Here is a 16,428-nt window from a genome sequence, read left to right on the forward strand (position 1 = left end):
ACGAAATTTTGAGTGACAAAAGAGGAAAACACAATAATCATTTTGTAACATTAACAGATGAAATTCAACAACTGATTCAACAACATTGTAGAACCATTCCGCACTCACAATCTCACTATCAACGTGAAAAGTCAAAATTGCATTACTTTGATAATTCAGGCTTAGATCTTAATGAACTCTATAAATCGTTTTTAGACTATTACTCATCTGTTACGGGAGTATTACAGCCTCCAATAAGTAAGGAAACATATAGCAATTATTTTAACTTTCATGTAGATTTTACATTTTCCAAGCCGAGAACAGATGTTTGTGATGTTTGTTACGAACATCAAAACTCCGGTATTTCAGATCCTGATTTCTTAAGGCACCTAAAAAACAAAAATGATTACTTTTTAATGAAAAAAGAAATGATGTCCGCAGAAAATGTTTTGCTGTGCGAATTTGATTATGGTCAGAATTTGCCGTTACCGAAGTTGCCAGTCTCTGATCAATTCTATAAACGTTTAATTTGGTTAAATATTTTTAATATTCACGTATTTAATGATAACAATGAGCGCAGTTACATGTTTCCCTCGATTGAAGGCTATTTTAAAAAAGGAGGCAATACGACATCTAATTTTTTATTGTATGTAATCGAAAAGGAGTTTGCTTTGTCCTACTACAATAAGATTTATTTGTTTTCCGACTCTTGTGGAGGACAAAACAAAAATTACATGCTTTTCACGTTTTTGATACTACTATCCATATACCTTCAAGTTGAAATTGTTCACTTGTACCCAGTACGGGGGCACTCTTACTGCCAGTGTGACAGAAACTTTGGGTGTTACGGCAGTAAGAAAAAACGCACTTAAAAATTTGAAACTCCCGAAGAGTACATTGATATGATCAAAAATTCTAGAAGTACGCCTTTTACGATGGTTGACAAGCTGGAAAAAAGGTAAAGGATTTTGAAAGTTTTTTGACAAATAAAGTAAAAATTCCTCCAGAAATAAAAATAAGCAAGGCTGTGAAAATCCAGTACTTCCCAAACGGTTTCGTAAATATATGTGAAGCATATGATCAAGATCCTTTATCTTTTTCTATTGAATTGTCAACAACATTTGATGAAATGAAAAATCAATCGGTACCAACAGTCCCTATCGGAATTAGTCCCAAAAATAATTGCGGATGTAACATCCTTGTTACAGTACCTATCTCCAGAAGCTAAAACTTTCTACACTGATTTTTTTGAAAAAATGAAGGTAAAGCCGAAAATATTAAGGGGAACAAAGAATACTAAAAAGTCAAAGAAGTCAAATGAGACGGATAAACCAAAGGCAAATAAAAAGACAAAAATACCAAAAAAACAACATGTAAATAAAAAATCAAAAGTAGGTAAGGAAACAAAAAAATCATCGAAATCGAAGAAATTTAATAAAATTGTCGAAACAAAGAAAAATGAAAGTAAAAGAATACTCAGAAAACGAAAAATAACAAAAGAGTAAACAATGATTAATAAATAAAAAAATCATTTAAATTCTTGGGAATGAAAAAGTAATTTGAGAAATTCTAAAAACAATTCGATCAAAGAAAAAACAGCATTAATAATAGTAAAAGATGAAAGATAATAATAATTAATAAGTTCTGTATGTCTAATAATGAGAAAATTAGAGGTATATTAAAATGTTGTTGATGCTTATAGCTTTATATATATATATATATATAAAACTCTTAAAATATTAGAATAATTGGTTTTAAATTAATATACATATTTTTAAGTTTTCGTAAATTAAAAAATTATTTAATAAACTTTAAAGAATAATCAAAATTTTTGACAAGAAAAAACTGAAAACATAATAAATATTAGAAGTTGTTGAATGTAATGTTAAGTATTACTAATATTGAGAAAGTAAAGTGATATTGAAATTTTTGTGATAATTAGATACATGTGACCTGTTGAAATGTTGATTAGAATAATAGGTTTTCAGTTATGTAACTTGTTCGTAAATTTTTGAAAACAAAAAGTTAATTTAATAAAATCTCAAAAATCCGACAAATAAAATATTCGGAGTTTAAAACAGCATAAAAAATAATAGAAGTTAATAATCGTAAAGTTATTAATTTTTAATATTAAGATATTAAAGCAATAATAATATTTCAAAACATAAAATTATTGTGATACTTGTATGTGTATATTTTTGAAACTAGTCTGTTTTTTAAAATAATTATTAATATTTAATTAATGTACTTATAAGTTTTTGTAAATTGAAAGGTTCGTTAATTGATTTTATAATAAATATTTTTCATAAACGTAACTAATATTCTGCATTCCCTTTAAGAATCTTTTAAAAATAAATTTTAGGTTTTTTTTTGTTTATAGAAGGAAACAATGTGTCGTTTGTTAAAAAAATGAATTATTTTACTGGTTTAGTCATCGTATAAAAGAAAATCAGATAAACGACATAGTCGCTTTGGCTGATTTTAGGTTGGTTATACTACTGAAAAACAAACCTACGCAACAATATAGGCTGCGGTGCTCGAAGTCCGCAGAGATTTTTCATTCGCGTCGCGCGTTTTATTAAAAAATGCGTATCTTCGTCAATTTTCAATAAATCGGTCCGAAAATTTCCAAAAAACTTCTTCGATATGTGAGGAACAAATGTCTCACTGGAAGTTCTTTCAACGACAAAGTTCCCCACAGACTTTTTGTCGGCGAAAGTAGGAAAACACGATTATCAACAAGTCAGTATTTACATTAACATATTATTAAACAAATGATGATTTTTAACTTTTTTATAATACTATCGTCTTCTCTAGACCCAAATACGTATGTATATCAAATATCAAGTAAATTCATTAATATTTGTCCGAAATACGACGATTTATGTTTAAAAATTTAATGAAATTTGAGAAAAAAATTTTTTCAGTTTTTTTTATTTATTATCTCAAGATTTCGTCGTACAAAAAAAAGTCAGAGGATAAAAAGATGCGCCTTTTTATTCTCTACAAGGAAGTATATTTTAAAAATAAAAATTACGAATTTTTTTTTTTTTACATTTTTCTACGTTGACTGGCTTTCGAGCGATCAGCCCGAGCGAGCGACCGGTTCTTGAATTGGGTGCCTCAATTTGAAAATTCTTTTATATGACAAAAAGTTTAGAGACTTGATTCGGTATTATAATAGTTCATTTTCCTTTGCAACTTTTAAAGCTAATACTACAAATTATTCACAAAAAGGTGTTTATAACTTGAAAATACAAGGCCAGGTTTATCATACTACACCTAATACAATTTTTGTTCAAAAAGGAGAAAAGCCTCATTTAGGACAAATTTATATTTATGACGATGCTACTGCAATTCATGAGCGGTTAAAAAACAATAAAAATTTAGTTCAAAAACATATTGAGATTTTAACAAAAATTCTAAGTAATAATCCATATGCTGTTAAATATAAATCATTATATGAATTATCAAAAAATAATCGTATTCCAGAATACTCCTTATATTTTGTTCGTAATATTCATTTAAATAAACACGTTTATAATAAACCAAAAACTGCTGAATGTGCAGCGTTAATAGTATCCAAGAATGGAGAAGTTCCTTCTTCAATTGATTGGAAAGTTTATCCTAAAAATGTTCCAAGTGGCACTGAAAAAATTATTTCTTTTTAGTAAATTATCGTTTCACTTGGACCCTATGACCTTTCCTATTATTTTTCCATCTGGAGATTTAGGATGGAGTCCTGATTTTAAACAAAATTCTAAGAGTAATAAAAGGTTAACGTCCTTACAATACTATTCTCATAGATTGGCTTTTCGACCTAAAGAAAAATTTAATCCAATTTTATATTGTGGACGATTAACACAACAATATGTTATTCAAGCGTTTATAATTGTTGAGAGTAATCGTTTAAATTATTTACGTTACAATAAAAAAAAATTAAGAATAAAGTGTTATCAAGGCTTAGTAGACCACATTTCACGTAGTGCTTTCAATAACTCAAATAACTTTAATAATGAAGAACGCTTGGGAAATATGTTTGTGTTATTGTCTACACATATTGGTAGTCCTAGACATATGCATCAAATATACCAAGATGCAATGACTATCAATCGAGAAATTGGTAGGCCAGATTTGTTTATTACAGTTACCTGTAATCCAAATTGGCCAGAATTTAAAAAAGTTCTTAAAAATTTTCCACCTGGAACAACATGTAATGATATTCCAAACATTACTGTTCTTTGTTTAATGCTAAATTGCGTTGTATAATATCTGACATTTTAAGTGGAAATGTATTCGACAAAATTAAGTCATATGTTTATACAATAGAGTTCCAAAAAAGAGGATTGCCTCATGCACATATATTATTTGTTCAAGACTATAAAAATAAAATAGTAACTCCGGAAGAAATTGATAAATATATCTCGGCAGAAATTCCTGATGATGATTCTGAATTAAGGGAATTAGTAATAAAACATATGACACATGGCCCTCATGAAAAAAATTCTCAGTGTTTTGATAAAAATAAAAATTTATGTTCTAAACATTTCCCGAAAACTTTTGTAAATAATACTGAATTCGATAAAAATGGTTTTCCAAATTACAGGCGGAGGGATAATAGACAAAAGAATTATTTTTATAATAAAAAAGTAGATGGAAAATTTGTAAAATTAGATAATTCTATGATTGTTCCATATAATCCTTTTTTATTAAAAAAATATAATTGTCATATAAATGTTGAATTTTGTTGTTGTCCTATGATGAGTACTAAATATTTATATAAATATATTCATAAGGGCCATGATAGAGCATATATAGCATTAAACAAATCTAACAAAAATGAAAGTAATGAGAAAGAGATTTATGATGAAATTACAGAATTTATTGATAGTCGATATATTAGTCCTATGGAAGCTGCATGGAGAATAGAAGAATTACCTTTATCAGGAAGGTCACATTCTGTTATTCGTTTAGCCATACATACTGAAAATCAACAAAATATTATTTTTGAAGAAAATAAAGAATTCGAAGCTTTAAAAAGAAATAATGACACAACTTTAACTGCTTGGTTCAAATTAAATGAAACAGACCACACTGCTAACCGAATCAAATATTCCAATATTCCAAAATTTTATTTTTTTGAATCAAAGAAAAAAATTAGGATAAAACGACAACAATTTTCTAAAGCTTTAGGTAGAATGAATAGCGTCAGCCCAAAAGACAGTGAAAGGTTTCATTTAAAATTAATTTTAAATAAATTTTGTTGGAGCAAAATCATTTAAAGATTTAAGAACTTTTGAAGGTACAGTTTATGATTCATTTAAAAATGCAGCAATAGCTATGGGTTTAGTAGAAACAGATATTCAAGTATTTAACATTTTTGAAGAAGCTTGCAATATTATGATACCTTCTGAATTAAGAAAATTTTTTGCATGGTATCTTATTTCAGATAATTCACCTAATTTATCATGCACAATTTGGGATAAATTTAAAAAATACTTTTGTGAAGGGTTTAAAGATAATCATAAACAAAGAGCTTTACAAGAAATTAATGTAATTTTTAATTTGGAAAATTTATCATGTTCTGACTTTGGTTTACCGAATCCTAAATATATTGAAAATAATCAATCAATAGAAGAAAAAAAATTGTTTTTAAGTAAAAATAAAGAGATTAATAGACTTTAATAAATCAATTAAATAACAATCAAAAAAATATTTTTGATAAAATTATTCAAAATAAAAATTCAATGATTTTTATTGATGGTCCTGGGGGAAGCGGTAAAACATTTCTATATAAAACGTTAATATATTATTATTTAGGAGAAGGTAAGACAGTAGTTTCAATGGCATGGACAGGAATAGCGTCAATTTTGCGGAATGACAAGCCACAGAACATTTAGATTGCCATTAGATTTTTCAAATATAGAAACTACATTTTTAAAATTAAAATCAGATAAAGAAAAATTACGAAAGTGTGATGTTATAATTTGGGATAAAGCTTCAATGATACCAAAAAAAGCTTTAGAAGTTGTTGATCGAACTTTAAGGGATTGCTGCAAATTAGAAGATTTACCTTTTGGAGGAAAATTAATGATTTTAGGGGGAGATTTTAGACAAATTTTGCCTGTTGTAAAACACGGTGGGAGAATAAATATAATTCAAGAATGTATTAAATATTCAAATTTATGGAGTAAATTTAAAATTATGAAATTGAAAAATAATATGAGATCTTCTAATTTAAATTTTTCAAAATTTTTATTAAAAATTGGAGAGGGTCAAATTGATTTATTGCAAATTCCTGAAAAGTGGAAAGCAACAGACATTTGTAAAAAAATATATGGTTCAGTGATTTCAGAAGATATTGATCTTTCTAATAAAGTAATTCTTTCAAGCCACAATGAAGACATTTATAATCTGAATAATAAAATATTTAAAAAAATTAAAAGTAAAGAAAAAATATATTACATCATTGATTACGCGAAAAATAAAGGGATGGACCAGACAGACGATGACGTACAATTAAACTTTCCAATAGAATATTTGAATTCTTTAAAATTTCCAGGATTACCGGTACATAAATTAATTCTAAAAGTTGGAGCAATAGTAATGCTCATAAGAAATTTAAGTATTAATGATGGCCTTTGTAATGGGACGAGTTTAAAATATTAGAATTATATAAATTCAACATAAAAGTTATGATAATTACAGGAATAAAAGCAGGCAGTACTGCTTTTATTCCTAGAATTACTTTAGATTCAGGTGAATTTTCATCATTACCTTTTATTTTATACAGAAGACAATTTCTAGTAGTTTTAGCTTTTGCTATAACAATCAATAAATCTCAGGGACAAAGTTTTGATGAAGTGAGAATTTATTTTCGAAGACCTTTGTTTTCTCATGGCCAATTATATGTAGCACTTTCTAGATGTGAAGACCCGAATAAATTATTTATTGAAATTGATTCTGAAGATTTTAAAGAAATAAAAAATATTGTATGGAATGAGGTCTTTGAATAAAAAATATTTGAAATATTTTTTAAAAGTATATCAAAGTTAAATCATAAATAAATCCTGCAAAATTTTTGGTACGTCCTATTTGAGTAACAAAATTAAATATTTACTTGAATTTCCTATTTCTTCTTAAAATAACTAAACGTTTCAAAATTATTATTATAAGTTTTATTTAATATATTTTTAATTATACTTTAAATTTTTAATTATATTCAAAAATCGTATTTCCTATATTTACAGTAAATATAAAATTTTTTATTAAATACTTTTTAGTTTAGGTGAGATGTTAAATTGGTTTGTAATCAACTTTAAGTATTTAAAGTTTATTATACCTCCTCGTGGTACATCTTGGAAACAAATTCATTGAAAGTTAAATAAATAAAAATGTAGTATGAAAAAAAATATAGATAAATTTTCGCTTTCAGGGAATTTGGCAAAAAACCAATCAGTAAAATATTTTATATAAATGTATATGTTAGGCTCAAAAGCCGAAAACGGCCAATGGCCGAAAAAAACAGCCAAACCTAGTTTTGGCAAACGCATTTTTGCCAATACTAGTTGTGGACGTTTCCCAACGGCCATTGGGCGTTTTAAATTGACAAAACCAGTTTTGGCAAACAGAAATTTGCCAAAACTAGTTTTGGCAAACGCATTTTTGCCAAAACTGGGTGAGGCATTTTTAATTATGACAAAAATTTAAACAATAAATTTTCCACACAAATTTTTCTCTTTTAGCAATGTATTTTTACACAAAAATCAATTTCTGTACAAAAAATAAGAACCTAAATTGTGAATTTGAATTTTAAGAACAATTTTCTCCATTGAAAAGATAAGAAAGAAACTGTATCTGCATGAGCCTTGTCCAAAACGTGAAAATATTCCTCGACTTTGCAAAAATAACGTATTTCGCGATTTCCGTCTTCCTGCAGTTTCGTATTTTCAATCAATTTCTCTGTAGCACCAATATTAATTATGTCAAAGCGCTTTAATCGACGATAATGCTTGGTCGTCATGGGTTTTTTATTCATATGTAAATCTTTCGCTTCTATCACTTCAGATAAAATGGAGTTATACTTTTCAGTGGTGAACACTTTGTCAGGATTTAAATTTTTTAAATGCTGTTGCACTTTTTCGTCGAATTTACAAACTTTTTCCATTTTAATTAATTGACAGATACAGAGGCTATAACGTTTCAGCGAATACTAATTTACCTTGTTGACAATTTCTGATTTCATACACAAAGACATCAATACAGAGAGAAAATTGTTCTTAAATTTCGAATTCACAATTTAGGTTCTTATTTTTTGTACAGAAATTGATTTTTGTGTAAAAATACATTGCTAAAAGAGAAAAATTTGTGTGGAAAATTTATTGTTTAAATTTTTGTCATAATTAAAAATGCCTCACCCAGTTTTGGCAAAAATGCGTTTGCCAAAACTAGTTTTGGCAAATTTCTGTTTGCCAAAACTGGTTTTGTCAATTTAAAACGCCCAATGGCCGTTGTGAAACGTCCACAACTAGTATTGGCAAAAATGCGTTTGCCAGAACTAGGTTCGGCTGTTTTTTTCGGCCATTGGCCGTTTTCGGCTTTTGAGCCTAACATATATAAATATCACTTTAAATTCTAGAAATTCTTTTGAAAAATATAAGAAAGGAACGTATAGAAGTATGTAAGAACAATCATAAAGGTAATGTACAATTAATTAAATAAATGAAAGATAGGGGGGTTGGCGCGCCAAAAATGACCTAAATTTTGAGGTTATGTTTGTTTTAAGACCCTAATAAAGCAGTAAGTCCTTCCCCCTTCCCTCATCTCTCTCTGTAATAATAATTCTTTGAAATAGGTGGTTCATTTGGAAAAATAAGATCAATGGAAAATTAAAAAAAAAATAAATTGATTTGAAATCAATTCAGAGATTGATTCCAGAATCAATTCTTAATTATAAAATATTAGTTCATTTATTACTTTTCAAAAAAAAAATTACGAAAATAATTTAATATCAACAAATATTTTTAAAAGGAAAAAAATGTAAACAAGTTAACCCTATTTATCTTTAAATTTTTTTTTCTTTAAATCATATTAATAATTTTGTACTTACTTTTTTTGTTGATCAATTTTTCACACTTCATAAATATCCGTAAAAGATTTTTTTTTAATTTAGGCACAGAATAGTTTTTCAAAAAACTACATATTTAATTAGGTTATTAAATGTGTTGTTTACATTTCAAACTGACACGCGAGTTTGTTTTGACATTACATACAAACTTTCGCATGCGAAGTTGGCTTCAGGAGAAGTTATGAAATTTTTTTTCAGCTATTATTTTTTTATCGTCAACACATCCGGCCGTGAAATGGCGGCTCTCTCATTGGACCAAAAAGTTAAATTTTTAATTTCATCCCATTTAAAATCTATTGGGTCAATCAAAAAAATAAATTATACGTTTTTTCCACAATCCAACAAACTTTCCGTACATATAGTGGGGGACACTTATTCTAAATCACCCGTATATATATATATATATATATTTTATATAATTTTGATTCAAAACGACCATGTTTATAGTAGTTAATAAATAAATTTATTTATTTATAGTATATATATATATATATATATTTTATATAATTTTGATTCAAAACGACCATGTTTATAGTAGTTAATAAATAAATTTAAATTTAAAATGGCTTATTGGTCCATTATAATTTATTGGTTTGCCGGCGTTTCGAGCTGGAACCAGCTCATCTTCAGGGCTACAAAATCAATTTTTTTAAGTTAGATAAAGTTAAATAACCTGACAAAGTATAATTTATTTACTAACAAACAACACTAATTTACAATTACACATTACAATTTACATACACGGAGAGAAATAGATGGTACAGGGTACTATCTTGATAGTACCAGGTACCATATTCGATCTTACATATTCGGACAGCTATCTAGATTCTATTAGTTACTATCCAGATTGTACGGAGTAACATCTTGATTGTAGTGGGTAACATAACCATACTTTTTGTAACGTCTTTGATAGTACCGAGTAGCATAATGATGGTACCCGATAACATCTACTTTTTACCATCTTAAGATAATAAGTTCTTACCATCTATGTCTCTCCGTGTAGGTATTTGAAAATTGAAAACGACAGCAATAAATTTCTATCACTTTTGCATTCATATCGAAGAAATCATTTATAATTTTCTTTTTCGTGTTATAAAATTCAATCTTTCTTTCATGGAAAAAAGCTTTTCTGGCAGAACGAAATATTTCACTAAAACAGTGAAAGATTTAACTGAAACAATAAAAACTTTAGCCATTCTAGTAAAATTTATTGCTGTTCTAGGTAAATCTTTTATGTCGATGTTATAAAGAAGAATTTTGTTTATATATTTAAAAAGAACTTTTTAAAATTTTCACAATTTTATAATTGAAGAAAATTAAGAATTAACTTTAAAGTGACCGCAACTGACAAATATTTAGGTTGTAAAAAAATAATATTTTCAAAATTATGTAAAAAGTGGAAAAAAATTTTCGCCATTAAACTACCATCTTTTATTTGAAAAAAATGTTTCACTTTTTTTAACATTTTTGAAAAACAATTACTTGCAGTTACTGGTAGAGTGGAAAATGTTGCAAAATAGGTCAATCAATATATGTGACCTGGACAGTTAAAAGGGACCTTTTGTCCAAAAAAATCGATTTTTTATTGATTGGTGATTCTGATAGAGAAAACTTTTTTCTATCAGAATCACCAATCAATAAAAAATTAATTGTTTCGGACAAAAGGTCCCTTTTAACTGTCCAGGTCACATATGACATTTACACGTTCCCAGATAGCATCGAACTTTACAGGAAGTTAACGGCGGTAAGTTGTTAACTTTCCGTTAACTTCCCAGAAGTTTTATTTGTCCTCAGAGTTTAAGTTAACACTGTTAACTTGTTGAAACTTAGAAAATTAAATTTGCTGAAAGTTTTTCTTTATAATTTTACACAAAATTTTTATGGTAAACTTAAAAAACCACACTGTAAAAAGAAAGTTTTATTTTAAGGCCGAAAGAAGGTCTTATTTTAAGAGGCAACATTTTTGAGGCAGCTTTGCTGAATTTACGCAATGCAATTTATCAGAAAAAACTTCTTGCAAAATTTATGTAAACTTACTAAAAAAAATTTCTACAAAATTAGCTTTGTCTAAATTCCATCAAGTTAACAGTGTTAACTTAAATTCTGAGGGCATTTAAAACTTCTGAAAAGTTAAGTATTAACTTCCGAACTTATGGTCGTTAACTTCCTGCAAAATTCGGTGCTATCTGGGTTATATTTATTTTAAAACATACTAAACTTTTTTTAATAAATTAATCGATGCGTATAAAAATAATTTCTAGTGAGAAATCAGAAATCTAATAAACTAAAACCTGAAAATTTTTCTCCAACTGATGACACTTACAATTTCAACAATAAAAGAAATTATAGCCAATGTGTATCCAATGGTCATGACATAAAAAACTATTAAGAGTAATTTTTCCTTTTCGATTGCATCTGGTGGATGAATGCATCTACTTTGATGAATGTTTTGAAATCTGGGTCAATAAAATTTTTTAGTAAACCACTATCTGATGCTCTTAGAAGTATTTCGTTAAAACGATCGATGTAGGGAGAAAAGCCTCTTGCTGGCCAAGTTTCTAAGAAATACATCAAAGGCTCTTGTAGTATTTTAAAATTCATTTCTTGACACCGAGCAATAAAATAATTTACCATCAACTCAGCTGAGTCTTGATCTAGCCTTCGAAGAAAGCGGTCGCCTTTATAGGCAGTTATCGAGAAATATATAAATAAGTGCTGAATTACTCTTACTGTGTGTGACAAACCTTCTGCGGATTTAAGTGATAATTTATTAGTGAATTTAAATTTTTTTAACTAAAATGACCTCAAATGAGGAGTTAAAGTTAATCCTAATGGACATCCAACAGGATATTAAATCTACGAAAAGTGATGTTGGTCAATTGGCAGAGGATGTCAAAACACTGAGAAGTTCAGACGAAGAAATTCTACGAGAATTAAAAGTGTATAAAAATAAGTGCATATTATCCTGTATAATATAAAAGACTCTCTCGAAGGAATTAAAAATACGATACAAACTGTTTTAAAAATCTTTAATGAAGCAAATATAAACATTAAGGAGGAACAAATAGGAATAGCTGTAAGACTTGGAAAACAGATTAAAAATAGACCGATCCTTGTCAAACTGGAGAATTCTAAGATCAAACAATATATATTTGAAAATGCTCAGAAGCTACATTCGATGGGTATTGGATTCTCAAACGACTACACCAAAAACCAAATGGAAAAACGCAAAAATCTTAAAAAAATACAAGATATTCCAAACCAACAAGAAATAACTGCAAAAATCAGAGGAATAAAAATTTCAATAAACAACACACTATACAACCTGCAAGAAATTCAGAACTGGATGGAGGAAAAAAAGGTTGCTGTGGATACACAAGATGATTATGAGTCCGACGGAGGGGTATCATCGGTGTCCATCCAATCCTCAGGTAGCCGAAAGAGAGGACGTCCGTCAAAATCGAATACGCTGACAATTACAAAACTCAAGAAGCCGAAGCAAATACAAGGAGAATCAATAAAAAAGTTTTTTTAAAGGACTAGGCAAATTAGAAAGTCAAAACGTCAAAGACAAGAATATAAACGAGATGTCGGAGCAACCAAACCAAGGATAATTTTTTGGAACGCGAGAGGGATTCGCAACCTACAGGACCTTCATGACGTCATCGAGGAAGAAGACATTGTATGTATTGGTGAAACTTGGCATGTGTCAGAACCGAATGTCTCGTTGCCTGTGTGTAACTATAAGAGTAAGATAATTCACAATAAAGCAATTAAAGTGTTTAACAAAGGGCGGGCAAAGGGGGGTTTGATGATTCTTGCTAATGTTTGTAAATACCAAATGGATTCAATTACTGTAGGCGATGATTGTATATTTGTGAAAATTGAAAATTGCGATATAAAAATAGTTGTAGGATTGGTCTACTCGAGTTCAAATTCGGATATCGACAAACTTTTAATTGATCTGAATAAAAAAAATTTTGACATTCACTTGCAATTGCCAAATCATGCAATTGTAATAGGGGGAGATTTTAATGGAAAAATTGGAAATCTTAATCAAATTATGGGATATTCTATATTTGATAATATAAATCTTTTTAACCATAGATTAACCTTGGATAATACTCAGGATAATAGAGGCATTAAAATTACGGAATTTTTTGAAAATGAGGGTTTTTTTGCGTTAAATGGGAGATCCCTGAGTGATAACCCTGCCCAAATTACCTACTCGGAAAAGGGCAGCCCATCAATTATCGATCTAGTCTGGTGTGAGAGCCCTTGCGCTCAGTTAATCGAGGATTTCAAGGTTTTACATCATTTGACACGCTCTGACCACTATCCCATTTGTATAACTTTGAGAAGCAATAACATTATTAATCCCGTGGGTCATATAGAAACTCGTCTTAAATGGAAGGAAGAAAATGTTAAAAAATATCAAGATGTAATTGAATATCCCAGTAACATACAGAGTCCTATCACGGTTGAGGAGATATCTAGCAATTTAATAAAATCTATTACAAAAGCAGCAAAGTTGTCAGACATGATAATAACTGTAAAAGCAAAAAAACATATCTCAAAACCTTGGTATGACTCAGAATGTAAGATGAGTAAAAAAAATCTCAAAAAACTATTAAAAAAATGTAAAGGAAAAAATTTTACTAAACCCCTGTTACAGGAATATAATAAAAGTAAAGGTGAATATCATAAATTGATTGATAAAAAGAAAGAAGAATATAAAAAAAAGTATTACAGAAAAAATAGCGTTAACAAAAGACTCTAAACAATTTTGGAAATTGATTAATAATTTTCGATATAAAACCCCCGATCTGGATACGATAGATATTAAAGTATGGGAAGAATTCTTTAAAGCGATAAATCCAATTAAATCCCCTTATGAACTAAACATTAATGTTGATGAAATGGAAAATAGCTATTTAGATCCTAGTATATCACTGGAGGAAACTTTAATAAGTCTAAAAAAATGCAAGTATGGGAAGGCTTCTGGTCCAGACCAAATAGGGTACGAGTTTTTAAAAAATTTACCGGGTAATCTAATTCTATACTTAAATTCCTTATTAAATAAAGTACTAGAAACAGAAAAGATGCCTGATACGTGGTCGGAAACTTATGTTAAAATGATTTACAAAAAGGGAAAAACAGACGATCCTTCCAGCTTTAGACCTATTTCATTGATGAACGGTACCACGAAGGTTTTCACACAGGTCCTTGCTAATAGGTTGGTAAATTGGGCAGAGGACAAGCAACTGATACCAGAATGGCAGGCGGGGTTCAGGAGGGGAAGGAGTTGTGAAGATCACATTTTTACGCTGAACTCGATGATACAATATAGATTAAGGTTCCCAAAAAACAAATTACTGGCATTATTTGTTGACTTCAAAGGCGCCTTCCCCTCTGTGATTCATGACATTTTCTGGAATAAATTATATGCAGGATGTGGCTCTAAACTCATTAGACTGATGGTAGATTTTTACAATAAAGCTAACATGAAAGTGAAGAGTTCGAGAGGCACATTTGAAAGCATAAACATCACAAAGGGAGTGATGCAGGGGGATGTTCTTAGCCCCACCCTTTTTACTTTGTTCATAGCAGATATTAAACTTCCTGGAAAAAATCCTTAAAATGACAGACGATCGATATCCAAATAAATGTTATAAACAACTGAGAAAAATGGATAAAAAAAACTAATATAAAAAGATATAACTGGGTCTCACAGGTCAAATGTTTTTTTATTGAAGTAGAGATAGAGGAGGAGTGGGATTCGCTAGATTTGTCAACATTGCAAAGAAATAAAATACAATGGATAGAAAAATATAATGATAAACTACAGCAAAATGATTATCAGCTGGCCTAATCCTCCTCTTCTCTGTTAATATATTCTCGATTAGAACTTAATAATAGACCGCAAAAATATTTAAACTTAGGACTGAAACTAAATGATTTAAAAATAATAGCCCAAATACGTTTAATAAACAAATTTCAACCGAGAGTTATAATTAAGAGCTCGAAATGTGATCTTAAAACGAATAAATATTGTAAATACTGTAGCGAGATAATAGATGAGGAATTTTATGTTTATCACGTAATTATTGAATGTCAAATGTTTGACGCAGAGCGGAAAAAATATGTAGGTGTGAATGAGGATTCAAATGAAATAAGAAAAAAATGGTTGGACTCCCTAGAAGGCGTAGATAAGAATCTCACAAAAAAATTTATAGCTTTTATTAAATGTATAGTTAAAAAGAATGATTATATTTTAAATAGATAAGGAAAAATTTGTAAAGACTCTTTTGTATAGATTTTTTCTTTAATCTTAAATCAAATAAATTATTATTATAACCATCAACTCAGCATTAATCATTATACATGATATGTTTTTGTTCTTAGTCAAATACGTTAAGCAATTATAGGGGTGGTCTAAAATCTTTACAGATTTTGATGCTAGTTTTAGGATATAAGAGTGAGGACTAATTGACAATGATTGATTTATAAAATCAGTCAACATTGGTGTCAATGACGACTTTGCAAGTTCTTCAAGACTCGAAATTTGCGGTTCTACTCGGAAAGTGATATCGACATAATACGAATTTTTGAATGTTTTGGCGCATTATTAAGGTATCTTAGAACCGTTGAATTTAACATCATTTCTATTTTGTTTTCGGTAAGAACTAGTTTGATTTCTTTTTTGGCATAGTATCTAACAAGTATAATAGAACAATGCATTGATTTTTCAAACAAGCCCACGCATTTTCTGGCCTTATATAATTATTACTCAATGGGAAGGCAGTGCAGAGAAATTTAATTTTATGTTTGTGCAGATTTAATAATTTGTTTGGAAACCATTTCGTCTGAGTTTTTACTTTTCGAACTCTATACGTTTTGGAAAATGGATTTAATTTATGCATAATGTGCAGATCATGTTTGCCATGCCATTGACGTTTCATTTTCAGACAAGTGCTGTAGCACAGTAATGTCTAAGGTGTCAATGTGCCAACTTTCGTAGACATACTTTTCATACGAATAAGGCCTTGTTTGATTAAAAAAATTTATCCAACACTTGGGATATGAATGTCCTTGTGTTAAAATTTTCAGTTCACTTAATGCAAATTTCAATTGAAGTTTAATGTCAACTCGTTTACTGTTTAGAAGAAAAACAAACAATGTTGTTCTTCTTGGTCTTTGTGCCATGGGTGGAAAGTGTTTCTTTAGATCAACTCCAACTTTATCTAAGCCAAAATGCTTAAGAGCATTTGAACCTTCGTGACGTCACAAATCATGGCGCATGACACGCAAACTTCTCAGGA

Source organism: Leptopilina boulardi, unplaced genomic scaffold (genome assembly GCF_019393585.1).
Source record: "Leptopilina boulardi isolate dan_hultmark-lab unplaced genomic scaffold, ZJU_Lbou_2.1 LbouV2_368, whole genome shotgun sequence".
Lineage (NCBI taxonomy): Eukaryota > Metazoa > Arthropoda > Insecta > Hymenoptera > Figitidae > Leptopilina > Leptopilina boulardi.